The sequence below is a fragment of the Nycticebus coucang genome, chromosome 20, assembly GCF_027406575.1.
Source record: "Nycticebus coucang isolate mNycCou1 chromosome 20, mNycCou1.pri, whole genome shotgun sequence".
NCBI lineage: Eukaryota > Metazoa > Chordata > Mammalia > Primates > Lorisidae > Nycticebus > Nycticebus coucang.
In genome coordinates, this window is record NC_069799.1 from 32,439,101 (window position 1) to 32,445,984 (window position 6,884).

A 6,884-nucleotide genomic window follows, 5' to 3' on the forward strand; every position below is an offset into this window, starting at 1 on the left:
CCTTCCTGCACCATGACTATGGGTTCCTGGAGTGAAGAATGGCTCAGGAAGCAGCCTGTTCTGGAACCGTCCCCTCACTACTAGAGAGAAGCCCTGGAAATGACACTTAGCTCTCAAGGAGATGGGGGATCAAACTTGCCTTGCAGACCATATAAAATCCATGAACCAGCTCTGACTCTCTGGAACTCTTTCAGTTTGGTGGACACACTTCATCTTCAGAACAAGGTCCACTTTCAGATGCTGGGAAGGCTGGTTGTTGGGTAGCTGTCTCTCTGAGTCACAGTAAACAAACTGATGTTTATAAGAGTACAGCCACCCATCTGCTCTCCCCGAATATTCGGGGCCTCTGTTTCTCTCTTATATATTTCTTAAAAATGGAAGGTAAAATACAAACCTATAGGCTGCCCTAAAGTCCCTCTGCTCCCTGGTTGATAATAACTTGTTCATTTTTTTTTAGTGCTTTCCAACTGGCCTACCCCATTGTTTGATGAAGTATGAACTTTAAACTAGAGGCCTAAATTCTGTAAAACCACCTTCTCAGGCCTTTAAATACAAAAGACTTAACTGGGATCACATTTCCATTCAAAATGGGAAAAAAACTTAAAGCAAGGAAGAACCAGTATGTAGGAGAGAGATGTGAAGAAACTCATGAATATGAAGAACCATGGGTAGCAAGTAACACAAAGGAAAGAGAATGATTTTGTGTATGACAAAGCCTAATAACAATATTTCTCCTAAAATAAGTGATGATTTAAGAAGAAAATATGCTTTTGTTGTTGTTGTTGTTGAGACTTAGTCTCAAGCTGTCACCCTGGGTAGAGTGCTTTGATGTCACTGCTCACAGCAACCTCAAACTTTTGCCCTTAAGCGATCTTCTTGCCTCAGCCTTCCAAGTAGCTAGGACTAAGGCGCCCACCACAACACCCAGATTTTTTTTGGTTATAGTTGTCATTTTTGGCAGGCCTGGGTCGGATTTGAACCTACCAGCTCTGGTGTATATGGCTGGCATCTTAGCCACTTGAGCTACAGGTGCTGATCCAAGAAGAAAATTTTCTGACAAACAGAGCTTTGCCATGTCAAAAATTGTCTATGTAAGGGCTAACATTTGCAAAGGTAAGTTTATGAAAAATTTTGTATGTGAACTGGTTGGCCTAACTGAAAAGGGAATCTCCAGGTAAGTGTTAGTTTTGTTTTGAGAATTTGTCTAAAACCTCATCAGATTGCTGTGTATTTGCTGAAAGTGACAAACACCAACTATTCATCATCAGTCTGCCACAAGTGTTAAATCTGCTGCTCTGTATTTTCTTCTGCCTTCCTGAAGCTGTATTTCCTTAGTTATGAATTTTGAGATCACTACTCAAGATTATGAGTTACTCCTTTGAAAATGAAGCAAAGAAAAATGGTAGTCAACTTTATTCCTTAAAACACTAGCCTCTTTTTCTTACTGACTGACGTTTTCACTCTTTCCACTGTGTCTTCAATTCACTCCGCACATCTCTTGGGTTTTTCTTGGTAAGATAAGATGACAGACTATGTATGTGTAACTGCTGCCACCCTTGAACAACACATTTTTTTCTTTGATAAGAAATGGCCAAACTGGACCATTTCTGGTTGTACAAACTGAGAACTACCTGCTCTCCTTGCTGCCCTTTTCGAGTTGTGACTTTCTCAAATAAGGTGTTTCAAATGGATTTTTCCCTTGCTGCATAAGTGGTGTCTCTTTTATAAACCTGTTGCCTTGATCTGCTCTTGGCTTAAAGATCTAGTTAGTCACCCCTCAAGTGGAGGCAAATGGTCCATGTTAAACCCTGGCCCATTTAAATGGACCACCCTGAAAAGATCCAGGAAGACACCCCAGGTTCCTCTCAGGCTGAATCAATGGGCAGCTCTTTCATGTGGTCAGTAGTAAAACTCCAGGCAGACAGGGAGGTCATGTGACCAAGAGGACTTGGTGAGGCAAAGGCTAAAAAGAGGTACCCAGGCAGAGGTAAGTCTGAAACTTGGGAATTGAGGGTAGGAAGTATGTGCATGCTTGTTAAGAGATGCCACCTGCCACTGGAATCTGAGCTTGGGACTCTGAGTGAGAAAATGAAGATCTCAGCCCACTCTGGCAACCTGAGATGGGCACAACATTGTCCACAGGTAATACTTGGTCCATGACAATGATGCCTTCATGGGCAGCCAACTATATGGTACAATGGCTCTAGAGACACCCAGTGCAAAGGGTACTCTACCCTCTCTTTACCTATGGAAAGCTGTGGGCCACGGCTTTCTAATAAATACTGGGGCTACATATTCATTGCTTAATACTTTACTCTCCCCTCTGACTAAACAAGCTGGTTCTGTAGCAGGAGTGACAGAACAGCTGGAACACAAATTCTTTCTTCAACCTCTTACATGCTAGATTGGAGAAAAAGAGTTGACTCATCAGTTCCTTTCAATGCCTGATTTCCTTGTCTATTGTTAGGGAGAGAATTATTGTCTAAATTAAATACTCAGGATTACTGATTCTCTAGGAAACAATAGCCTTCCCATGAAGGTACTCCCTGAACACACCTGGTAGGTGTTTACTGTAGTGTCTGGAGGATGAGGAGAAATGGCCAGAAGAAATCAACATACAGGTAAATTTCTCTATCTGGGAAGAGCTTTCCCCTGGGAAACAGCACTACCCCAGTAGAGATTCACTTAATACCAGAAATGTTTGCACCCTCTGAAACAGAAACCATTAGTAGACCTTGCCCCTTTGATTGACAAATTTATGACATATGGCTTTCACAGCTTTGCGCTGTGGAATAACATGCTACAAACACAGATGAAAGTCAATCTATTACCCAAATAGCAAATGGTAATGACACTTTTTAATATTTTTTTGTTGCTTAAATTTAATGTCTTTGATTAATAATATGACTTTTATACATTGTTTTGAAATTATTTTATTATACCTAAGTCAGTCATACAGTACCTCCAAGAGAGACACAACATCTTTTTTTTTTTTTTTTTTTTTTTTTTTATTGTTGGGGATTCATTGAGGGTACAATAAGCCAGTTACACTGATTGCAATTGTTAGGTAAAGTCCCTCTTGCAATCATGTCTTGCCCCCATAAAGTGTGACACACACTAAGGCCCCACCCTCCTCCCTCCATCCCTCTTACTTCTTCCCCCCCCATAACCTTAATTGTCATTAATTGTCCTCATATCAAGATTGAGTACATAGGATTCATGCTTCTCCATTTTTGTGATGCTTTACTAAGAATAATGTCTTCCACGTCCATCCAGGTTAATACGAAAGATGTAAAGTCTCCATTTTTTTTAATGGCTGAATAGTATTCCATGGTATACATATACCACAGCTTGTTAATCCATTCCTGGGTTGGTGGGCATTTAGGCTGTTTCCACAATATCTTAATTACCATGTATTTCCAAACTAAGCTGACCAAAAAAAGCTTTCATTTGCACAGCCTGTGGGGCCAAAAAGTATTTTTTGTCCCCAGCGCTTTCTTGGAAAATTAAAAAATAAAAATACATAATTCCAAACATCAATTAACAAGTTCAGAAAATACCATTTAATTTTCTACTTATACAGTAAAACACAGAAACATTTTTTTACTATTGCCTGAATAGACAATTTTTACTAAAGGATTACTGTTCAGTGGTGAAACCACTGGGTGTATAAGATTTGTAGGGCAAGCAGAGATTATTATATTTACATGAGCAAATTTCTTTTTTTTTTTTTTTGTAGAAACAGAGTCTCACTGTACCGCCCTCGGGTAGAGTGCCGTCGCGTCACACGGCTCACAGCAACCTCTAACTCTTGGGCTTACGCGATTCTCTTGCCTCAGCCTCCCGAGCAGCTGGGACTACAGGCGCGCGCCACAATGCCCGGCTATTTTTTTGTTGCAGTTTGGCCGGGGCTGGGTTTGAACCCGCCACCCTTGGCATAGGAGGCCGGCGCCCTACTCACTGAGCCACAGGTGCCACCCCTACATGAGCAAATTTCTAATATCTAATTCTCATTTCCAACATCTGGTTAGATTCAATGGGTAGTCATTAGAAAACAATGAAGGTGATACTAATTAAAATATGTTTATAATAACTTTGTGTATAATACGTATGATTTAGATGTAATCAATATACCTAAGCATACACATATCAATGACTTTTCTAAACGAAAGTAATAAACTAAATCTAAAATTTAATTATTAGGTTATAGGTGAATTTATGATTTAATTATATGGTTATACCTTAACATGCTGAACCTCAGAGTCAAAGTATTCTATAGTGAACATACTCTTATTTGACAATGTGAATGTTGCTTTCTTGGCATTGTTATTATTATTGCTTGACTTTTGATGTAGCAATCATCTGATTTCTGAATGTATTTATCGTCATTCTTTGCAAGGTTTTTGTTTCTGATCTTTGTCTTGAACATTGTTATGGTTGTTGAATTTTTAGCCTTTTTCGTTTTGTGAAGGCGAAGGGTAGAAACCTAATAAACACATGTATATGTAAAGGGGAAAAAAAAAGTATGTCAGAGAAGACTAATTCATTCATTCAGCAAATATTTACTAGAGTTTTACCTTGAAGAAGATTATCTGCTGAGTATTTTGGGATAGCAAAAAAAATCAGTTTTGAACCCGATACTCTAAAATTGTTTGATCTGATATAAAACAGACGTTCAAAATAAGGTTTTTAAAGTGATGTCATCCTTACTGGGCCAATATTTACAGTAAAGCAATGATGGAAAATACAAAAAAATAAAATTTAATTATATATGTGTTAATTTGAAGATTCTTCAATACTTTTTTATTTTTATTAGTTCCCTAATTAACCTTCATGACAATATTCCAACTATGAAGACATTGGGTTCTATCCTGAGGCTACAGTCTTCTATTTGTAAAATTCTCCAAATCCATTTTTCAAGTATGAAAGTACTGAATCAAGGGCGGCGCCTGTGGCTCAGTGAGTAGGGCGCCGGCCCCATACGCCGAGGGTGGCGGGTTCGGACCCAGCCCAGGCCAAACTGCAACAGAAAAATAGCCAGGCATTGTGGCGGGCGCCTGTAGTCCCAGCTGCTCGGGAGGCTGAGGCAAGAGAATCGCGTAAGCCCAAGAGTTAGAGGTTGCTGTGAGCCATGTGACGCCACGGCACTCTACCCAAGGGCGGTACAGTGAGACTCTGTCTCTCCAAAAAAAAAAAAGAAAGTACTGAATCAAGGATTAAGTTTCAAGATATTTGTTTCCTTCAGTTCACAAGGAGAACTCCAGACTATACACTTCATGACTTAGGTGTACAGTAAGAGTAAAAATGAAATAAAATATTTCTACTAATAAACACTTTAGTCTCATTTGGTATAGCACACGGGTTTAATTACAAGCATTGTAATTTATGATATAACTTATGACTAAAAGACTCTGGCATATTCACCTGCTTCTTCTGCCATTCTTGTGTTATTTACAAACAATCTGTTTAATGATGGTTCCATGCTGCAGACGATTGATGAGGTCACGGGCAGAGCATCATGTTGCCTCACATCACTGCTGGTCTCCCCAGAGCCATCAGTGAGGTGTGTGGACGCAGCTTCCCGGTTCAGGACCAGAAGCTGAGCAAATAAGCGCTGTGACTGCAAACTATAACTCAATGCTTTGCATCACGATTATCCTTATCTCTCAATAAACCAAGCTCTTCTGGATGAAGGGAAAATAAACCTCTGAATTGAAGTGTGAAATAAAGTGTCCCAAGAAGGGAATGGAGATGATAGAATTTACCCAGATTGCTGATTCTGCTTAAATTGGTGAATTCTCTAGGAGCAGGTGCCTCCAAAACTTTAGTGTTTAATTTTTTCCCTTGTCCATACTGATTATTTGTCACACTGGAATAATCCACTTCAAAAAGATCCCCAAACATTGTACAACTAAATAATACCTGGCTAAGGCACAGCTCCAGCCCCAGCCAGAATATGCAGTGGATGAACCGGCCCCAAATGGGCGCCGCCATGTTGGCGAGGGTGTGTGTTTGAAATGTGATTTTCTTAATGTTTATTTTTTTTTTTACTTTTAAAGAAATTTATTTGAGATCTGAGAATTATGTTTGTTAACTTACCACTGTGCGCTTACAGCGGCAACCCTGTACAAACCTCTCAGCAAGGTTCCATAATCTTGGTGTATCAGTGTCTCACAGTTGTGTTCTCATTGACTTATGTTTCGTATCTTGCTGCATTTAGTTTTTTTTTTTCTTATTACTGTGTGTTTTTCTGTGTTCTTGGGAGAATGTCTTGGGAGTTTGACTCAGCAATGAATAAACTTTTTGAAATTTCTTCTTCTTTTTTATTGTGTGAGATACTGTCTTACTGTATTGCCCTCTATAAAGTGTTGTGGCCTTACTTCTCACAGCAACCTCAATCTCTTGGGGTACTCTAGCTATTCACTTGCTTCAGCCTCCCAAGTAGCTGGGACTACTGCACACATCAATGCCTGGCTATTTTTCAAGACAGAGTCTTGCTGTTGCTCAGGCTGGTCTCAAACCTGGGAACTCAGGCAATTCACCTGCCTCAGCCTCCCAGAGTCCTGGGATTACAGGCATGAGCCGAACAATTTTTTTTTTTTTTTTTTTTTTGTGACGGAGGCTCAAGCTGTTGCCCTGGGTACAGTGCCTAGTAACACAGCTCATAGCAACCTCAAACTCTTGGGCTCAAGTAATTCTGTTGCCTCAGCTGCCCAAGAAGCTGGGACTATAGGTGCCAGTCACAATGCCCTGCTATTTTCTGTTGTTGTTTTTGCAGTTGTCATTGTTTTAGCTGGCCAGGGCCAGGTTCGAACTTGCTAGCCTTGGTGTATGTGACTGGGGCCCTACCCACTGAGCTGGTGGCACCACCTGAGCAGGAAATA